The sequence below is a fragment of the Dendrobates tinctorius genome, unplaced genomic scaffold (assembly GCF_039654945.1).
Source record: "Dendrobates tinctorius isolate UK_male_01 unplaced genomic scaffold, ASM3965494v1 ptg000016l, whole genome shotgun sequence".
Lineage (NCBI taxonomy): Eukaryota > Metazoa > Chordata > Amphibia > Anura > Dendrobatidae > Dendrobates > Dendrobates tinctorius.
In genome coordinates, this window is record NW_027361684.1 from 41,559,790 (window position 1) to 41,582,500 (window position 22,711).

Consider the following 22,711-nt stretch of genomic DNA (forward strand, 5'->3'; position numbering starts at 1 on the left):
AAATTTTGGTTATTTTAGTTCAATTGAAAATATTGACTTTGATAAAAAGGTCATAATCCTAATGTTATATTTCATTTTTTTGGTGTTTTACAGCCAAATAAAGCTCATCACCGTTCTCGACCATACCATCTGGAGAAATTAGAAGCAGTAGATGCCAAAAAGTTTCCTCTATCAGGAAAGGACCCAGGCCATGTTCAAGGGTTTTTCTTTTGTCAACGTGGAAACCCTTGACAAGACACCCAAGTGCCGGGGCCCTGGCGAGACTGGGGGCCCACTCACACTGTCTGGGATTCCGTACATAGCTCCCAATGGTCGCCGCCACGCCCCCCCCATGCACCGACCACCGCAGCCCTGATAAATCCCAGCAATGACATCGCAGGGAATGGGATTCTCTGTGCACACAGGACCTGTGATGAGGTCACAGGAGGGGAGGAGTCAGGGGTCACATGATCAGGAGCCTCAGTGCAGGACTCTGCTGTGCTGTCTGTGCTGGTTGTCATCGTGCTGGATGAGGTAAAGCTTACGTGTGGGGTCAGGAGGGGTTTACAGTGTGGATATAGCAGAGCTGTGTGTGTACGGAGCGGAGCCCATGTGTCCGAGGTGTACGGAGCGGAGCCGTGGGTGTCCGAGGTGTACGGAGCGGAGCCCATGTGTACGAGGTGTACGGAGCGGAGCCTCGTGTGTCCGAGGTGTACTGAATGGAGCCCTGTGTGTACGGAGCAGAAACGGGGGTGTACAGAGTGAAGCCGCGTGTGTATGGAGCGGAGCCATGTGTATACAAGGTGTACAGAGCGGAGCCATGTGTGTACAGGGCATACAAACCTGAACCGTGTGTGGATGAGGTGTGCAGAGCCTTGTGTGTATGGTGGGGAGCATTCATACCTCCCAACTGTCCCAGATCCAGCCGGACCATCCCGATTTTGAGAGAGAGACTGCCCCAGCTACTTTTCCCACAGACACAGGAGTACACGGCGTAGCCCCAAGGAGCACTTTAAAACTCGCACGTGACGTTCTACTGGAAGTGACGTGCTGGAAGCTCACCGGAAATGAGGTAATTTTGGGAGGAGATTGTGACGGAACCATGGAGGCACTTCAGGGAATGCTTCAGATCCATCACCGTGTCCTCCGACAGCGTGATCGCCTTGGAATCGGGGATGCCTGCCATGTGAGTGGATCATGATATGTCCTGCATCGGGAGGCTCAGGTGAGTACTACAACGGGAGCCGGGCTGCTATAGTATCTTTATAGAATCTTTCTTTCTCTCTCTCTCTGTTCTTTCTCTCTAATCTTTTTTTCCTTTCTCTCTCTATTCTCTTTCTTTCCCCTCTTTCTTTCTTTCTTTCTTTCTTTCTTTCTTTCTTTCTTTCTTTCTTTCTTTCTTTCTTTCTTTCTTTCTCTGTGCTTTCTCTCTCTCTCTGTTCGTTCTTTCCCCTCTTTGTTTCTTTCTTTCTCTGTTTCTTCCCTTCTTTATTTTCTCTCCCTCTCTGTTTTCTTTCCTTTCTTTTTCTCTCTGTTCTTTTTTCTGTCCACTCTCTTACTCTCTGTTCTTTTTCTTTCTTTCGCTCTGTTTTCTTCCTCTTTCTCTGTTCTTTCTTTCTTTTTCTTTCCCTTCTCTGTTCTTTCTTTCCTCTTTCTCTGTTCTTTCTTTCCCCTCTTTCTTTCTCTCTGTTCCTTCCCTTCTTTCTCTCTACCTCTCTGTTTTTTTTTCTGTCCACTTTCTTTCTCTAATCTTTCTTTCTCTCTCTCCGTTCTTCCTTTCTCTCTGTTCTTTCTCTGTTCTTTCTTTCCCCTCTTTTTCTTTCTTTGTTCTTTCTGTCTCTCTCTTCTTTTTTTCATTCTCTCTCTCTGTTCTTTCTTTCTTTCTTTCCTCTTTCTGTCTTTCCCTCCTCTCTCTCTCTCTCTCCTTTGCTTCCCCTCTTTCTTTCGCTCTACCGCTCTGTTCTTTTTTCTCTGTTCTTTTTTCTGTCCACTCTTTTCTTCTCTCTATAATCTTTCTTTCTCTCTATAATCTTTCTTTCTCTCTGTTCTTCCTTTCTGTCCTTTCCCTGTTTTCTTTCCACTCTTTCTTTCTTTTCTTTCTTTCTTTCTTTTCTTTCTTTCTTTCTGTTCTTTCTTTCTCTCTTTCCTCTCTCTCTGTCTGTCTGTTCTTTCTTTATCATCTTTCATACGTACACTACTAATCAATAGCCTCCTTCACATGAACGTGTTTTGCCATAGAGCGTGTGTCCGTGTGGATCACATGCGTGTCCGTGTGATCCACATGGAGACAAGTCCATTTTTTGGCCTGCACCACAGATGCCATGTGGTATGTGTTAAAGGGGGGCCCACAGACTCTTTCGCCCGGGGCCCTGAAAAACCTGGAGCCTGCCCTGAAGACACCAGCTCCATAATCACCAGAGTGAGCTGTCCTGAGCCTCCAGAAGACCTTGAAGAACAGAAGATTGGACATTACTGGAAACACTGCTGTATTGTAGTTGACCATGGACACAATACCGATGGACCCCAAAGATGGAGAAGCTAGACAATTTGATCATACACTGGCAGTAAGTATAAGCGCCCCAACGTCTGCGCTTCACTTTAACCATAGGCATGTGCAGAACTTTTTACACTAACCGGTAATTGGATTTCCTCTTGCTCATGACAGCTCTAGCTTTCGGTGCTGCCTTGGGCTAAGAAGAAATAACATGGTGTGCGATGGCTGGCTATTAAGAGGAGGCCTGATTTTTTTTTTTTTTTTTACCTAACATTATTGCACATGTCTGTGATCATTTTTACCATTACCGTTAGTAAGATTTCCTCACACTCATGAAAGTGCTATCATGAGTGTTGGGAAAAGGTGTGTGATGACCAGCTATTAAGGGGAGGAGGAGGCCGGATTTTTTTTTAATGCAGGTGACCGGGGTCCCAGGCAGTCTCACCCGCAGCTATTTACATTGTATGGCTGCAGGAGAGGGGGGCAGCCGTGTCTGACATCAGTTGATGATGGGATGCCCTTTGTTACTAAGCTGCGGAAAACCCCTGGCCCTTGCAGTTCATGTCTGCCCACTCGCTTGACCGACCTCCCATTCCCTCATCCGCCCTCCCATTTGCCCACCTGTTGGCCCACTGACCCGCTACTCTTCTTGTGCCCCCCTCCCTGCTTGTACAGTAGGAAGATAGAGACAGTCTCTGTCTGCTACCTGCCTGCAAACTCCTAAGTACTACTAAAGTCAATCCTACTGACTGCTGCCTGTCTGCCTGCAATACGGTACAGTTGCCTGTCTTAAAGGGGATATTCTATTAACCTAATACTAATCCTCTATACACAACATATAGCATAATTATTAGGGCCAGTTCACATGGCGGATCTTCAAGCAGAAGTTTGGCGCAGACAGCTACTCCGACATTCCGCAGAATTTCCACAGTGACCGCTTCCTTCATGACTCCTATTCTTGTCTATGGGAGACAGCGATGAGGATTGCAGAATAGTGGGTTTTAGCAGCAGCCGTGCTGAGAATGGACCTGTCTACACCAAAATTCTGCTTGAAAATGTGCCGTGTGAGCTGGCTCTTACAATCGGGCTGCGGCACACATGCCTAATCAGCTGCTCCGCTCATTTCAGGGTGCAATGAGATTTATGGGCCCCCAATCTTGTGATCAGTGGGGGGTCCCAGAAGTAGAACCACTGATCCTGAGAACAGGGGCCCCGTAACTCTAACCGGCACCTGAAATCAATGGAGCGGTTTCTCAGACGTGTGCAGACACTCAAATCATTTGACTTGGAGTTCTGGAAATAACTGGAACTCCCATTGAAATGAATGAAGTGCCCTCACACATGTCTGACCAGCTGCTCCATTCATTTCAGGGGGTGGTTGAGTATTTTCTTTAGTGATTTCTTCATAATCATTGATTTAGCTGTATGGGCCTTGTTTATTGCAGGACACGTTCTAGTTTTTGATGCCACCGCTTTGGGGTACACATATATAGCAGATTAATTTATTAACTTTCTGATGGGGTTGGAAAAAACAGCAATACAGTTACTGATTTTTCACATAAATTTTCCAATATTCTCTGGGTCAGTACAATTATAGTGATAACAAAATTTTTAGTTTTACTTTATACTACTTGCACCCCTTATCAAAAATAGGTAATTGTCTTTTTTTCATCGCCACCTCTCGAGATCCATAACTTTGTCTTTCGATAGAGCTGTGTAGAGGCGTAATTAGTGTGGGGCTAAAAAGGGAAAAAATGTGTTTTTGCTGAAGTTGTTTTTAATGTTACAGGTCAGTGTCGATATATAAAAAAAAAACATAAAATCGTGGAGCTTTCGCACTGGTTTTGGGACATGTAGTAATTGATGCCACTTCTTGGTCTGGACAAATCAGTTTGCTGCACTTATCTGATATTATTACAGATAGGATTAGAATGAGAGATATCAGCATTGTGTATACATAGCACAGGCTCCACTATTCACAATAGATGATTGTTACAGCTTATCTTACAGACCTTTGTACAGATCACTCTCCCATGCAATTCAGTTGGGTCCCTCCAGTCTACAGTGTGTATGGCCTATGTGGCTGCTGTAAAGCATTTGTCTGAAAAGCTCTCTACATCCTGCTAGGCAGGGGCTACACGGCGACACCGGTGGCGCAACACGGGTCGCAGCTAGTATTACCGAGGTGCAGGGATCCCTTTGAAGTGAATAGATCTCTGCGGCAGTCGCAAGAAAACCAACAAGGCTAGATTTCTTGCAACTCAACTCGGCTCAGGAAAGGCCAGTTTCACACCAGTGCTACGATCCATCACTAGATTCTATAGTAGAAGCCAGCGCTGGATTGTTAGTTTAGCGCTAGCATGAAAAGAGGAATCGCCAGCCAGACACTGACATAGAGACGATTCCGTCCAGAGATCTTCATTTTGACAGCCTGAAAAATGTTGCATGCAGGTTTTTTTCAAGCTGTCAAAATAACAACTCTGCTGCAAAGCGGAACGAAACACCTCGTTCTTGTTTTTTGTTTGCTTGTTTTGTTTGTTTTGTTACTGTCACTATAATTTTGCACTTTACATAATTTAGCCAATAGCTTTAACTAAATGACTCTTATGAAAAAAATATTTAGTTAGCAAAATGTATAGTGGGAATGTGTTACAAATGGTTTGGGTTAAAGGCATCGATCACTCTATCGTTATTGTTACCCAATGTGTTTGTGACATGATGAAAAGGCACTTTACTTAGTGCAGAAATTCTACACAGCTGTATTTTGATCTCCTATATTTCATATTTAGTGCCGAAATTCAAGAAAGGCCGCATTAGTAAGGGCCTTATCATCATCTCAAACACATTGGTCAATAATAACCAGAAAATGGCGAGGCCTCTTAGTTTAAAGTTTTGGAAGAATTTACTTTAAAGTTTGTCACCCCTTATATCATAAAATAATAAATTAACAGAAACTGATTTTCTAATAGACCGACACATCCAGAAGAGATAACTTTTCAGTAGTCCCCTCATTATCATAACAAGAAAGGATTGCAATGAGAGATAACAGAATCCATCATTCACATTAGGTAGTGTCACAGCTCACCTCTTTCCCCTTCCTGCACAATGATATCTGCATGTCACTAAATGAGAATGTGTATAGAAAACTCTCCCATGGAAATAAATAGTCCCCTGTAATGTATTGTGATATATATATATATGCATATGTCCAATGTCCATAACTCCAAACAGGCAAGAGAGCAGCTTCCATAAATGTACAGAAAACAGAATACAATAATCTGCAATCAGAAATTCAAATTATAGAAAAATTATCACAATCTGGTTTTAATTAGTTTAAAAAAAATGCATGTGACATTCCCTAAAAGAAAAAGAAATAAACTATACCTAAAAAGAGTATTGGATATTTTATGAAATGTTTAATAGGTTAGAGTAGAGTAGGGCCCTGCCAAAAGGGTCTACCTTGTCGTGGTAGCAGGCTTAAAAAAAAAAACTTTTGTCCAAAACAAAAGCTGATGGCTTTGTATGTGATATGGTGTTCAATGGGAATAGATAATGTGTGATTGGTGAGGACAAGGTGCGGAAGTTGAATTTTCCCAAGAGTGGGCGGTGGTACAGTGGAAGATTCATGGGGTGGAGGCAGATTTGGGGTGGAGTCTCAAAGGAACTTGAAAATGTTACCATTATCAGGTGCTAAAATTCCTGGTGGAAGCCCTGCTTGTGTATATAGGAAAAATCACAGTCTCCTACTCTCCACAGGCTGGTGTTCAAAGGAGTACTACTATCATGACTAGCACTGGGGTGTTCAGCAGACCCCAGGTTGTCATGGCAACCATTTGGCACCCCAGAATCGCATTGCGGGGGTGATTATGGACAGTTCCAACAGTGCGGTCCCTAGCCGGGGCACTCACTGTAAATGCTGCCATCGCAAAATGAAAGCGGCATTTAACAGGATAACAGCCACAGTCGGAGCTTCCCTCCGTTATTAGAGGCAGATGATCGCTAAATAACGCAGCCATCATCTGCCATCTCAGTTCCCTAGCCCACATCAAAGAGCGGGACTAGGGATGCATGTTATTTTTTTTTAAGAAGCATTTTATTTTAGGAGTGGGTCTTTTCCTCTCTTCCAACTGCACCTTTAACCCAATCCCACCTCTTCCCTCCCTTATCGTCCCCTCTTTTGAAGTCCACTCTCTCCACATCTACTCTCCCTCCAACCGCCAAGTGGCCGTCATATACCGACCTCCAGGCCCGACCACTGCCTTCATTGACCAATTCTCTACCTGACTTCTTCATTTTCTTTCAACTGACATCCCCACTTTCATCATGGGTGACTTCAACATCCCCACTGATACCCTTCAGTCAGCAGCCTCCAAACTCCTGTCCCTTACTTCATCCTTTGGACTTACTCAGTGGTCCTCCTCAGCCACCCACACAGACACACATTAGACCTGGTCTTCACCCGCCTCTGCTCTCTTTCTAACTTCACCACCTCCCCTCTCCCTCTATCTGACCACCATCTACTCACTTTCTCATCCCTGTCCTCCCCTGTCACCCATATCCAGCAACACGCGCACACCCGCAGAAACTTTGCACACCTAGACACCCACACGCTCTCTGACTCTATTCTACCACTGGCATCCATAGCCTCACTCCACAACAGACACTGCCACTGCTTTCTACGCCACTCTCGCATCAGCTATTGACGCGGTTGCCCCTCTCGTTCATGGCAGAATGCGACGTATCAACAGACAACCCTGGCACAATAGCACCACTAAAAAGCTCCGGCAAGTGTCCAGGATTGCTTAGCGGCGCTGGAAGAAAACAAATTCGCAAGACTACTTCACCGCATTCAAACGGGCAACACTTGCTTTCAAATCTGCCCTCACCTCTGCTAAACAGGCCTACTTCACAACCCTCGTATCTTCCTTATCTTACAATCCCAAACAGTTGTTCAAAACTTTTAACTCCCCCCTCCGCCCACCACTGCCCCCTCCAACCTCCCTCATCTCTGCCGAGGACTTTGCCACACACTTCGAAAATAAGATTGACCAAACAAGGCAAGTCTTCATCGTTCAACCACCACAACTCCTTTGTATACCAGACCAATGCCCAAACCCCATAACCTCACTCTCCAGCATCACTGAAGGGGAGCTTAATTGTCTCTTCTCCAAATCGCACCTCACTACCTGTGCACTTGACCCCATTCCCTCCCACCTCCTCCCCAACCTCACCACCACACTTATCCCATCCCTAACCCACCTCTTCAACCTATCACTAACGTCCGATACCTTTCCTTCTGCTTTCAAATATGCCACAATCACGCCTATCTTTAAAAAGCCAACTGTTATGAATGGGTCACCGAGGAGAAAAAGATTAAACAAGTTAAGTCACAGAAAACCAGAGAGGTTGGTAACTATGCAGATTGCAGATCCCTGATCTTAACCAATCAACTAGCAGCAGCCGTGGAGCGTGCCAACGATGATCCTAGACGCTTCGTCACAGCCGGAGGACTAAAGTCTAAAGCAAGAAAAGGGGAAAACTAACTGCCCCAGAGCAGACCCCAAAGGAAAGACAGCCCCCACACATGTATTGACGGTGAGACAAGATGAAAGCACAAACACAGGCAGGAAAATAGGCTGAGCAAACGATGGGGCCCAAACTAACTAGACAGAATAGGAAAGACACTGTCTGCAATCTGACAAAAACCCTACAAAAATGTCCAACACATCTGATAGCAAAATTAACCCTGATGTCACTAGACTTCTCCCACTATATCAGCACTCTGAAATATTCTGAGACAGAGCAAAAAGAGGCCAATCTAATAAAGGACAAAAAAAACAAATTGGCAAATACAGATAAATAAGAGTGGAAATTCAGCACAGCCCCAGCCGGGGCTGGCTGACCACACAAAAAACTGAATAGACCAACAAAATCAAGTGTAAAAATTAGCAGAAAAACTTAGCTTGAAATGACTGGAACAGAGCTGAAGACAAAGACCTGACAAGCAGAAGGAATCACCAGCACCAGAATAGGGCGTCGGCTGTCTTAAATCCAGTCTGAGATTCCTGAGGTCCAATCGTCATCCTCATTATCAGGTGGCAGATCTCTACTGATTAAATCAGCCTCACTACCTCCAGTTACCACCAGAGAAAGCCTGGAAGGAGAACTCACAACTGGTGGACTGGAAAATGAACTCACAACAGCCAACCCTCGACCCAACCGCTATGTTCAGCTATCGCCCAATATCGTTGCTCCCATTCGCTTCCAAACTCCTGGAGCAGCACGTCCACGCTGAACTTTCCTCCCACCTATCATCTGCTCTTTGACTATCTACAATCTGGTTTCCGACCCCATCACTCCACTGACACAGCCCTGACCAAAATTACTAACGCCCTACTTACAGCGAAATCAAATGGACAATACTCTATGCTCCTGCTTCAAGACCTGTCCTCTGCATTCAACACAGTTGACCACTCCCTCCTACTATAGATCCTCTCCTCCTTCGGCATCAAAGACCTTGCCCTATCTTGGATCTCCTCATACCTTTCTTTTAGCATTTTTTTTTTTTTTTTAAACCAGTTATTTTTATTTAGGTTTCAAAAGATTTTAAACAATAAACAGTGGATATCAATATACATGTAACAATTCACATATCTTGTAGTAATACAATCAAAGCCATCCCCCCCTCCCCCCTCCCCCAATACTCCTTATGCCGGGTATACTTGAGAGTCTTAGCAATCATATCACCGCCATCCAGGCGGACCATATTTTTTCGAAAGTGCTTTCACCATGCCTTCGCCTGTAAATGCTTTCCTCTAAATGCATTACCGTACATGTCTGAGCAATAAATTCCCTCCTAGTGGGGGGTTCCGAATCCTTCCATTTTCGTGCTATTAGTTTGCGTGCCACATACAGCAACCTCGCTATTGCCACTTTGTAATGTTCTGAGACAGGTATCCCATCCACCTCCCCCAAAACACACAGCACTGGATTCCTGTCGAGCGTACATGCATAAGCTCTCTCAATTTTGTTGATAACGACCAGCCAGTATGCCACCAGCCGTGGACACGACCATAACATATGTAACAGTCCGGCCTGGTCTGTGCCACATCTAGGGCAGCTAGAGTCTCCCCTCAAGCCCGCCTTGAATAGGACCAGCGGTGTTTTGTATGTTCTATGTATTACATATAATTGGGAGAGCCGTGCCTGCTCGCTTAGAGAGATCTTCGGGACATATTCAAGAATAGTCTCCCATTGTTCTGTTGTGAGGGTACCCACCTCCCTCTCCCATTTACTCTTTGCAGTGAGGTGATTGTCCCCCAGGTAGGAGTGTAGTAGATCATGATATATGCTCGATATAACTCCCCTCGTCCCTCCTTTCATGCACACAAATTCTAGTACAATGTCGCCCTGAACCGTCATGGCTCCCAATCTACACTGTGCCCTCCAAGCATGTCGAAGCATATAGTATTGAAACCCCCATACCGAAGGCAAATCAAATTCCTCTCTCAATGTCTCAAAGGTCTTCAGGTCCGTTCCACTCTGCAGCTGGCACACATATCTTACTCCTTTCGCCTTCCAATTGCCCATTTGACGCAGCTTATTAAGTTCCGGCAGATGCTCATTGTCCCACACCGGTGAGTACCTAGTCAGCTCATCCACCCCTCTGATCCTTTTAATGGTGTCCCATACCTTCTGAATCATGCCTATGGTAGGATATGGTGCTCCCAGTTTCTTAAAGGTACCATCCTCTAGACCCTGGATAAGTGGGCTTCTCCCCGTCACATGTACCAGCACCCGGTGAGCTGCTCCTCCACAATCGAGCTCTCTCCATCCCCTGACATGCTGGCCCTGTACTGCCAAGAAATAGACCCATGGATTTGGTGCGGCTAGTCCTCCCTCTTCCTTTCCTTTTTGCAGAGTTCCAAATTTAATCCGTGCCTGCTTCTTGCCTCATATCAAGGATCTGAAGATAGAATCAATGCCCCGAAACCGTTTTTTTGGTAGCCATATCAGCGAATTGTGCAAAACGTACATTAGTTGTGGCATAAGGACCATCTTAATCAGGTTAGTTCTACCCGTTACCGTTAAAGCCAATTTGCACCATGCACCTATTTTCCCTTTAAATTTCTCTAGCAGAGGAACCAAATTCAGATCCGTGAATCGGGACAGTGGAAGAGCTACCCATATCCCTAGGTATTTAAACTGTGAAACTAGCTGGAGTTGTTTCCCCCTCTCATCTATCTCCTCCGCTTCTATTGCTCTATCCACAGCCATGACATAAGACTTGTGCCAATTTATCTCCAGTCCCGAAATGCTCCAAATTGTTTAATTACATCCATCGCACACCCCAGTGTCTCTCCTGCACTTTCCAAAAACAACAGGATGTCGTCGGCATACAATGATATTTTTTCTTCCAGCTTCCCAAATTTAAATCCGACCACTCCCCTCTCAGCTCTAATCTTGGCCGCCAGGGGCTCCACTGCCACCGCGAACAATAGCGGGGACAGCGGACACCCCTGCCTTGTGCCCCTATGCAAGTCAAACATCCCGGACTGTTCTCCATTCACCTTAACTACCGCCTTTGGGGATGAGTTCAATAACTTCACCCAGGCCATGAACGCGGGGCCGAATCCCATCAGTTCCATGATTTTCCATAAGTATTGCCATTCCACGCTATCAAATGCTTTCCTAGCGTCCAATGACATCACTATTCTCCTGCCACCATTATCAGCAGGCAGTTGCATATTAAGAAATAATCTTCTTAAGTTAACAGCCGTGGAGCGGTTAGGCATAAAGCCCGACTGGTCCTCGTGTATAATGGTATGCGCAACCCCGGTGAGCCGGGTGGCCAGGATCTTAGCGAGTATTTTGACATCCGTTGTCAACAACGAAATGGGCCTGTACGACTCCGCATCCATGGGATCTTTTCCCTCCTTCGGCAGAACTACTATCACCGCTTCCTCCATTGATCTCGGCAGTGCCCCCATCACTAAAGCCTCATCAAGCACAGATTTCAATTTCGGAGCCAGCAGTTCCACTAACTCCCTGTACACCTCCCCAGGTAGACCATCAGCTCCCGGTGATTTGTTATTGGGCATAGACAGTATTGCACATTCCACCTCCTTCACACTCACAGGTTCTTCCAACCTCAACCTATCTTCCTCAGACAATTTAGGTAGTGAAATGCCTTCCAAAAATTTCTCCACATCCCCCTCTGTGTCCCGTGCTCTCAAAGTGTACAGTGCCATGTAATATGCCTTGAAGACCTCCAGTATGTCCTTTGTGTCTGTCAGAGTCGCCCCTGTTTGATCTCTCAGTTTATACACCCTGGAAGACTCCCTTTGTGCCGCAGATATCACCGCCAACAAGTGACCTACTCTCTCTCCTTCTTCAAAGAATTGAGCTTGCTGAAATGCCCTTTTCCACTCAGCTTGCATCATGTGCAGTTTATCAACTGCCTCCTGAGCCAATTTTAGTCTATTGTGAGCTTCACTCGTTGGCGCCAAAATCATGTCTGCCTCCGCTCTTGTCAGGTCATCCTTTATTTGTTGATCTGCCAATTTAGTTTTGGTCTTACACCTCGCAATCTCACTTATAAAAAGTCCCCTCGTAAATGTCTTCATGGCATCCCATACCGTTGTGGCCTCAGTACTCCCTTCGTTCATTTGGAAGAAGTGCTCTAGCTCTTTGGTTATGCCACCCATGTCCACCACTTTAAGCCACGTCGGGTGTAGACGCCAACCTCCCCTCTGACCCCGAGCAGATCTCACCAGAAGCGTGACCACCATAGGACCATGATCCGAGAGAGTCCTCTGTAGGTATTCCACCTCCCCCACCATCCCGTCCATAGCGGTATCCCCCAAAGCCAGGTCTATTCTCGACAGTGTTCCATGTGTTGCCAAATGACAAGAAAAAGTCCTCTTACCCTCATTTCGTACTCTCCACAGATCTACCAGCCCAAGTTCCCCTACATACTTGCCAAAGGCAGTCATCCTGTCCTGTCCAGCTTCCGTACCTGCCGGTCGTACTTTATCCCAAAAATTATTCATAGTGTTATTAACATCTCCCATAATCAACAATGGAGTCTCCCCCCATCTGCCCGTCAGTTCCAGTACTGCTTGTAGTTTCTTTTTAGAGTAAGGTGGAGGGATATATAAAGCCACTAAAATCATTTTGTGTCCGAACAATCTGCAAGCAATCCATACATACTGCCCTTCACTGTCTACATGCACTTCCAGCTCTTCATAATGTGTGTTTTTGTGTATTAGGACTGACACCCCCCTGGAGTATGAGGAATAAGTAGAATGATATGTCTTTAGCATCCAGGCTCTTGACAACCAGTGCATAGTGTCTCTAGTGAGATGTGTCTCCTGCAAGCACGCGATCATAGGTTCACAGGATTTGATATGATTCAGAACAGCCGCCCTCTTAACCTTATCAGATATACCACGTACATTCCAACTTAACATCCGAACAGTACGGTTACTCATTGTGCATTAGAAAGAACAATCCATCATCATCAAGTAACATCATTACATTGTGGTCCCAATCATACCCGGTCAAACAGCATGAAAACCCCCATCTCCCTACAAATCCGCCCCACCCACCTCCCCCCATCCCTCTCCGCTTCCCCTCCCCCCACCCTTCCCCTTTTGCAGTTGTCACTCTCTCCCCAATGTGAGAGTGGGAGCTCAAAGAACCTGAGCAACTTCTCAGTATTCCGCACTTCAACATGCGTCGTGTCCTCCTCCATCATTGGCAGCCTCTCCGCCATATTGTCAATAGTATGCATAGTCCCGAACCATTAGTCAAATAATTAACCATAATACGTAGATCCCAGTGGGGAGTTCTCCCCCTCCTCTGCGCTCCTATTTCGCAGAGTAAAGCAGCGCCACAACCCTGTCCAGTGATCAGTCTAGCAGGGTCATGTGGTCATATTGCCATTATCTTCGCTCAATTTGCTCCGGTTGCGCTCCAACCACGAAGCAGCCTCAACCGGTGACGGGAAAAAAATGACCTTTCCAAAAGCTTCCACTCTTAATTTAGCAGGATAAATTGTAGAGTATTTCAAATGCAAAGAGCGGAGCTGTTTCTTCACTTCGCCATACCGCAGTCGCAACTTTTGCACCTCGGCTGAGTAATCCGGGTATATTTCGATTCGTTTGCCCTCCAGGTTAAGATCTGTCAACTTTGCAGCCTTTCGTAAGATAGTGTCCCTGTCTCTGCAATTCAGGATTCTGGCTAGCATCGTGCGAGGTCCATCTCCCGGCACTGGGGGTCTCATGGGTACGCGATGGGCACGCTCCACCGCAAACACTCTCGACAAGTTATCAGCACCAAACTTGTCCAGCAGCCAGGTTTCAATAAAGGTTGTGGGGTCAGCACCCTCAGCTCTCTCAGGGATGCCCACAATGCGCAAATTGTTCCTACGTGACCGGTTCTCCAGGTCATCATTTTTATTGGCTACTACCGTGATCCTCTGAGTGTGCTGTTGTTGTGTCTTTTGCACTGAGGTTAAGTGATCTTCTGTTACACCAACTCTGTCCTCCACCTCAGTTAATCTGGCTGTAACTTTCTGCATAGATGCTTTTATGCCTCCCATTTCTTCTTTCAAGCAATTCACTTGCTTTGTTAGAGCAGTTAAGGCAGTCTTGCAGTATAAGACAGCTTGGAATACATCCCGCAGGGTGGGCTCTGCTACATCTGCACTTTCAGCTAACTGCACAGTGTCACCATCCCCCTCTTCCTCCTGCTCCAGCTCTGCATTCAGCACAGGCATCTCCTCATCATCTTCCTCCTCATCTCTGTGCTTCTCTCTCCATTTCCTTCTTCATCTGTCTCTATGCCCTTCACATACCTGTTCAGCCGGGCTGAGACTTCCAGCCTCTGTGCAAAGGCTGTGTTTCTTCTTCCCGCCTCCTCCTCTCTCTCAGCACCATCTTGGACTGAGGCACTGCTGCAGGCTCCGGCATCTTTCTGCCTTTTGCGGCCCATGTCTGTCTCTCTGAGTCTGGCAGAAGCTCACCCCTGACTCCTGGGACCTTCAGACATCTAATCCTGGTAAAGGAATTAGCTGGTTCGGGCTCTGTGCAGGATAATTGAGGCTAATGGTGGCAGAGAAGCACAGCCACCCGACTTCTCACATCAAGAGCTAGGCCCCGCCCCTTTCTCCTCATACCTTTCTAACCGCACATTCATCGTCTCCCACACCACCTTCTCATCCCACCCTCTCTATGTTGGAGTCCCACAAGGCTCTGTTTTAGGACCCCTACTCTTCTCAATCTATACACTTGGTCTGGGGAAACTGCTAAAGTCCCACGGATTCCAGTACCACCTTTATGCTGATGATACTCAGAGCTACCTCTCTGGCCCAGACGACACTGTCCAGAATCCCAGAGTGTCTACCAGCCATATCCTCTTTCTCCTCTCACTTCCTCAAGCTCAATGTGGACAAATCTGAACTCATCATCTTTCCTCCATCTCACAGATCTTCCTTACCCGACCTAGCTATAACCTGCCGGTATAGCTGATCGCTCTTGGAAAGCCCTGGACATTTCTTAGATCGCTGGTCTCCCGCTGGCCCTCACGCATCGCTGCGTGTGACAGGCGGCAGACCACCGATCAGCTGGTAACTAAGGTAAACGCAGGGTTTCTAAGCACCGTTCGGTGCCTAGAAACCCTCTGTATACCTTAGTTACCAGCGCGCTGATGCAGGGAGCTGGTAACTAAGGTACACATCGGGTTTCTAAGGGATGTCGGGCGCTCAGCGTCGCTGGTGAAGCTGTCTGTTTGACAGCTCACCAGCGATCACATAGCGACTCACCAGTGATCCTAACACGTTGATATTGTTGTCGGGATCGCTGGTAAGTCGCTATGTGTGATGGTACCTTAAGCCCGAAAGGGCAGGGTCCTCTCCCCTCTGTATCAGTCTGTCATTGTTAAGTTTGTTTCCTGTAAGTGATATCTGTAATTTGTATGTAACCCCTTCTCATGTACAGCACCATGGAATCAATGGTGCTATATAAATAAAAATTTTAGTCTTTTTTACACGATTCTGCCAAGCATGATTTACCATCGCAGCTGTGGGGACCATTGTGTGAGTTGGTTGACTAAGAAAGCCCCCTACCTTTATTTAACAACCTAGATGCCACTGTTACTATAGGTTGAGGCATCAAAGGGGTTAGTTAAAGTTAACAGCTAGGATCAAATACATTGACTGCTCAGTTCCTGAAGGAACCCCTCAGTGATCCTGCTGGAATGGCGCCAGGACTGGAGGGGTATAGATGCTATTATTTTACTTTGTGAAAATGTAGCAAGGTGGCCCGGGGTGGTAGTCCCAGCTGAGTCAACTAAGCCACCATCAGTGTACACCCTGGCACTTTGTTCAGAAATGGACAGGACAGATGCAACCCCAGACACAGCTGCAGTCCAGCAGGGAAAAAGTTTTAATGAAAGAGATGAACAAAGTGCAATATCAACTTCCTGCTCTCTCCCTAAGGATGTCCACGGCCATACCCACAGCCACGGTGGCCGAAAGAGGAGGTAATCCATATGCCGGAATCTAGATGCTTGAAGTCCCTTCGATGGGGTACCTACGTAGTCCTGGTGCCCGTTTCGCTGCCCAAAGGTCTGGGGGCAGCACCCTTTCCCCTCCTGGGGTCTGGCAAGGCTCTCAGCCTGGGCAGATGTGCTGGGCTCTGATCTGGAAGCAGGAGGTTCCTGCTCCCTTGAGGCTGCTGGCTCCGCCCACCAAATTAACCTTTTACTTTCCCTGCTCTACATATACAGGAATACACAATACATGGACACATTAACATATGGCTGTACATTGCTTGTACACACATTTCACAGTACAGGCACAACAAAACATAAATAAACCGGTACACTGTCCGGGTACCGCATAAAGCACACGGGGCCAAGACATAGGAGAGAGAGAAGACGATTACATTCTCCGCCACCACCTTACAGAAACATAGTGATTGAGAAGGGTTGGTCGGAGTAGAGGACAACTCCTTAAATAGTTTAAGGCCATGATGTATTAAGGTATTTATGCCAGAATTCTGTCCTTAATGTGCAGGACATGGACGGGGCGCGGCTACTCACATCATGATACGCTATGCCACTCTAATGCGTAACTTACTCCAGAAGTGTACCCCAGTTACTAATTGGAGTACATTTCTGGCTACGGTGCACGCTGGTTCTCAGATGCACCTAATTCATTAAGCGTCGTATTCAACTTAATGAGTAAGACGCATTGCAGTCCAGCAAGCCCTTTCATTAAAACCAATGTGCATAACTCCAGTCTTAATGATTGTGATTCTAAATGTACAAAGAGAAACCCGAACTGAATAAAAAATAAAGGCACCAATAAAAAAGTATAACCAAAAACTTGCTTACTAGCAAATTACTTATATAAACTACTAGCTGAAGAGCCCGGCGTTGCCTGGGCATAGTAACCAACTGTGGTTAGTTATTGCAAATTATAATGATTATATTGCACATAAAAACATTTCACATCATATATTCAACACTACAGATTTGCAACACAAATTAACTAGACGATTACCCAAGTATTGATAGTATTTTATTTTCAACTCATTCAAGAGCCTTTATATCTAACCCTATCCTGTGTGATAATGTCTGCTGAGCTGTGTACCTAATCCTCTCCTGTGTGATACTTTCTGCTGACCTGTGTATCTAATCCTATCGTGTGTTACTGACTGCTCAGCTGTGTATCTAATCCTATCCTGTGTGATACTGACTGCTGAGCTGCGTATCTAATCCTCTCCTGTGTGATACTGCTGAGCTGTGTATCTAATCTTATCCTGTGTGATACTGACTGCTGAGCCGTGTATGTAATCCTATCCTGTGTGATACTGACTGCTGAGCCGTGTATGTAATCCTATCCTGTGTGATACTGCTGAGCTGTGTATCTAATCCTATCCTGTGTGATACTGACTGCTGAGCCGTGTATCTAATCATATCCTGTGTGATACTGACTGCTGAGCCATGTATCTAATCCTATCCTGTGTGCTACTGACTGCTGAGCTGTGTATCTAATCCTATCCTGTGTGATACTGCTGAGCTGTGTATCTAATCCTATCCTGTGTGATACTGACTGCTGAGCCGTGTATGTAATCCTATCCTTTGTGATACTGTCTGCTGAGTCGTGTATCTATTCCTATCCTTTGTGATACTGACTGCTGAGCCGTGAATCTAATTCTATCCTCTGTGATACTGCAGAGCCGTGTATCTAATCCTATCCTGTGTGATACTGTCTGCTGAGTCGTGTATCTATTCCTATCCTGTGTGATACTGACTGCTGAGCCATGTATCTAATCCTATCCTGTGTGATACTGACTGCTGAGCTGTGTATCTAATCCTATCCTGTGTGATACTGACTGCTGAGCCGTGTATCTAATCCTATTCTGTGTGACACTGTCTGCTGAGCTGTGTATCTAATATTATTCTGTGATACTGTGTGCTGAGCTGCGTATCTAATCCTATCCTGTGTGATACTGACTGCTGAGCCATGTATCTAATCGTATCATGTGTGATACTGACTGCTGAGCCATGCATCTAATCCTATCCTGTGTGCTACTGACTGCTGAGCTGTGTATCTAATCCTATCCTGTGTGATACTGACTGCTGAGCCGTGTATCTAATCCTATCCTGTGTGATACTGACTGCTTAACCATGTATCTAATCCTATCCTGTGAATTACTGACTGCTGAGCCGTGTATCTAGTCCTATCCTGTGTGATGCTAGGCTACCCCTGCAGTCTGTGTCAGAGGGTGGTCTGAGTTGGCACAGTAATAAATTGTGTTATTTCATCTTTACAGAAAGATGATAAAACCATAGAAATGATAAGAATAATAGGCAAAGTTTTTTGGTGAATTGAAATGCGCGGGGTTAAAATTTTGTCTCACAACATAGCCTATGACGCTCTCGGGGTCCAGACGTGTGACTGTGCAAAATTTTGTGGTTGGAGCTGCGATGGTGCAGATGCCAATCCCGGACATACACACATACATACACACACACATTGAGCTTTATATATTAGATTAACGGGAATCTGCCAGCAGGTTTTTGCTATGCAATCTGAAAGCAGCATAATTTAGGGCAAGAGAGCCTGATTCAAGCAATATATCACTTACTGGACTGCTTGGTGCAGTTTTGATATAATCCCGGTTTTATCTGTTGTAGATGTGTCAGTGGTCAGAATACTGAGCCCTGCATAACCCCTCCCCCACTGCTGATATGCAGCTTCCTGTGTACACTGTACTGTGTTAGCAAACTGCCAATCAGTGGTGCGGGAGGGGTTACGCCGATTATCTGGACTAGCCTGCATGTGAGACCTAGTCAGGCAGTGATATTCTCCTGCTGATAAAACATTGTGTTGAAACATCCCACAGCCTAATAAATTATACATAATTTGATTCAGGTTCTCTGCCGCTACATTATGCTGCTCTCAGATTAAATAACAAAACTTGTTTTTACTCTGTGACCTCTGTTCCTGCAGTGTTCAATTCTTTTAGGCATGTATAAAAATGCAGTAGCCCGGACCTCTAAAAAGGTGCTAGAATAGAGGCCAGACGGAGTCCAGAGTGACTACCTGCCTCATTGTATTAAATGGAAATGTTGGGGTTCATCCGAGTCACATTTCTGACAGATTTGGATGGAACCCCCCTCTATTGTAAGTGCTTAGCGTAGTTCCGAGTGCGATCCAACAGAACGTCACATTACACTTGATCGATGTTATGCTATGGGACCGTGCACTTGTCCGATTTTTTTTCCTTGGAATTTGGGGGGAAAAAAATTTGCAGCATACACGATTTGCATGCGTAAATCAGATCATACTCAGGCTCCTAAGGATCACCAAATGTTAAGGCTGGGTTCATACTGCGTTATGGCAGTCTGTTAGACTGCGTTACACCGCGGCATAATGTGGTGTAACGCAGTCCGTTAGTGCTGCCATTAACCCCTATTATCGGGCGCACTGCCAACGCATGCCGTTATCGGCTAGCGATGTGCGGTCATTCAGTGACGGAGCCTCGGACGCGGGCTGCAGCGTCTGAGGCTCCGTCACCGCTAGCGCAGGTGAAGCATCTGCACTAGCGATATAGCATAATGCGATCGCGTTATGCCATATAGCGTTAAGCAGCCGTCAGCGCTATGCGATTATCGGGCTGCCTAACGCAGTATGAACCTGGCCTAACCACAAGAAATACTAGGAAAATCTGCTTTCTAAGAGTCCATTGGCGATCCTCTCTTCTGGGCTCTGCCATGTGCCCAAACAATAGAACAATAGTTTACGATCACATATAGGCTATTACCGCACACAGAAAAAAGTTAAACTGTATGGCCCATTCTCGACTCTTATTCCTTTGGAACATGAATCTGGAGCTAAAATAGCATTTTAGTAGTGAAAATGTAATTTTATTTTATGGTCCAATTGTGTAAAATTCAGTGAAACACATTTGGTGTCAACATGCTCACTATACCTCTAAATTCATTGTAGGGTACAGCGTTTTTTTTTAAATGGGGTCATTTTGGGGGTTTCTGCTTTTCTGGTATGTCAGGTGTTCTGCTGACGTGACATGGCACCCCAAAGCATTCCAGCAAAGTTTGCAGTTAAAATTGTCACTCCTTCCCTTCTGAGCTGTGCAGTGTGCCCAAAGAGTATTCTCTGGCCACATACTGACGATTTGCCCAACGAGTCGTCTCAGACCACTTATGAGGTATCAATGTATTCAAGAGTAATTGCACCGCAAATTGGGAGATACATTTTTTTATGTTACCGTTGTAAAAATGAAAAATTTGGGGACTACTTCAGCATCATACTTGGAAAAAAAGTCATGTCATAAAATTCTCTGAAGTGCCTGTGGGTTCAAGACACTCACCCCACCCATAGAGTAATTCACAGTGAGGTGAAGTTTCTATGAATTGGGTCATCTGGTCTGGGGGTAAACTTGACATATAGGCCCCTCAATATCACTTCAAATGCGCAATTGGTCCCATATAAAAAACAGGGTTTGGAAATGAAAAATTGCTGCTAAACTTTGAACCCTTATAAAACAGTTAAACAAAAATTAATAATTTAAAATAACACTTATTTAAAGTAGAAGTATGGTAAATGTTATTCCATTTTTGTGTGGTATGGCTCAAAAGGGCAACAATATTCAAAATTCAAACTAAGAATTTTTCATCAAATTTATTATTTTTTTTTTTATATATAAATGCCAATCATATTTACCATGAGCATAAACTACAATTAGTCCAGTAAAAAATCATAGCATAAAATGGCACATGTTAGTTTATAAATTTTGACCCGGTTAGGAAGGTGAAAAAGAAGGGGTTAAAGGTTTATTCCCAATATATGTGATAACTTTCAAGTGGAGCAGACTCCACAATACAAACTGTTCACATTATTAACCCCTTCACCCCCAAGGGTGGTTTGCACGTTCATGACCAGGCCAATTTTTACAATTCTGACCACTGTCCCTTTATGAGGTCATAACTCTGGAACGCTTCCATGGATACCGGTGATTCTGACACTGTTTTCTCGTTACATATTGTACTTCATGATAGTGGTAAAATTTCATTCAAATAACTTGCGTTTATTTGTGAAAAAAACGGAAATTTGGCGAAAATTTTGAAAATTTCGCAATTTTCCAACTTTGAATTTTTATGCCCTTAAATCACAGAGATACAGCACACAAAAAACTTGATAACTAACATTTCCCACATGTTTACTTTACATCAGCACAATTTTGGAACCAAAATTTTTTTTTGTTAGGAAGTTAAGGGTTAAAAATTGACCAGCGATTTCTCATTTTTGCAACACCATTTTATTTTTACGGACCACATCACATTTGAAGCCACTTTGAGGGGTCTATATGATAGAAAATACCCATTCTAAAAACTGCACCCCTCAAGGTGCTCAAAACCACATTCAAGAAGTTTATTAACCCTTTAGGTGCATCACAGGAATTTTTTTGAATATTTAAAAAAAAAAATTGAACTTCTAACTTTTTTTCACAAAAAAAATACTTCAGGTTCAATTTTTGTTTATTTTACCAAGGGTAACAGGAGAAATTGGACTGCAAAAGTTATTGTGCAATTTGTCCTGAGTACGCTGATACCTGATATGTGGGGGGAACGACTGTTTCGGCGCATGACAGAGCTCGGAATGGAAGGAGCGCCGTTTGACTTTTTCAATGCAAAATTGGCTGGAATTCAGATCGGACGCCATGTCACGTTTGGAGAGCCCCTGATGTACCTAAACAGTGGAAACCCCCCAAAAGTGACCCCATTTTGGAAACTAGACCCCCCAAGGAACTTATCTAGATATGTGGTGAGAACTTTGAACCCACAAGGGCTTCACAGAAGTTTATAACATACAGCGGTACAATTAAAAAATCATATTTTTTCCACAAAAATGATCTTTTCACCCCCAATTTTTATTTTTCCAAGGGTAACAGGACCCTAAAAGTTATTGTGCAATTTGTCCTGAGTACGCTGATACCCCACATGTGGGGGTAAACCACTATTTGGGCGCATGGCAGGGCTCGGAAGGGAAGCAGCGCCATTTGACGTTTTTGGCTGGAATTGAGATCGGACACCATGTCGCGATTGGAAAACCCCTGATGTACCAAAACAGTGGAAACCCCCCACAAATGACATTTTATAAACTAGACCCCCCACGGAACTTATCTAGATGTGTGGTGAGCACTTTGAACCCCCAAGGGCTTCACAGAAGTTTATAATGCCCGGGCATGAAAATAAAAAAATTGTATTTTTTCCACAAACATGATCAATTAGTCCCCAATTTTTTTTATTTTCCCAAGGGTAACAGGAGAAATTGAACCCCAAAAGTTGTCCAATTTGTCCTGAGTACGCTGACACCCCATATGTGGGAGAAAACTACTGTATGGATACACGTCGGGGCTCGGAAGGGAAGTAGTGACGTTTTGGAATGCAGACTTTGATGGAATGGTCTGCGGGTGTCATGTGCGTTTGGAGAGCCTATGATGTACCTAAACTATTGAAACTCCCCACAAGTGACCCCATTTTGGACACTAGACCCCCCACGGAACTTATCTAGATGTGTGGTGAGCACTTTGAACCCCCAAGTGCTTCACAGAAGTTTATAACGCTCGGACGTGAAAATAAAAAAATCATTTTTTTCCACAAAAATGATATTTTTGCCCCCAATTTTTTATTTTCCTAAGG

At 45.0% G+C, this 22,711-nt stretch overlaps 1 protein-coding gene across 6 annotated transcripts in view; it reads left to right on the forward strand.

Annotated features, from left to right (window-relative positions):
* LOC141080491 (uncharacterized) overlaps nt 1–22,711 on the forward strand; it is a 119,013-nt gene that overhangs the window by 27,254 nt on the left and 69,048 nt on the right. For 2 of the 6 annotated variants that reach the window (XR_012228940.1, XR_012228941.1), the window contains exon 12: nt 94–2,543. The exons of 1 other annotated variant lie outside the window; for it this stretch is intronic. The gene's annotated coding sequence lies outside the window, so the exon portion shown is untranslated. Of the gene's footprint in view, nt 1–93; nt 9,168–22,711 lie in introns of those variants that run through there. 3 more of the 6 variants (XR_012228942.1, XR_012228943.1, XR_012228939.1) reach the window with 2 other exon arrangements.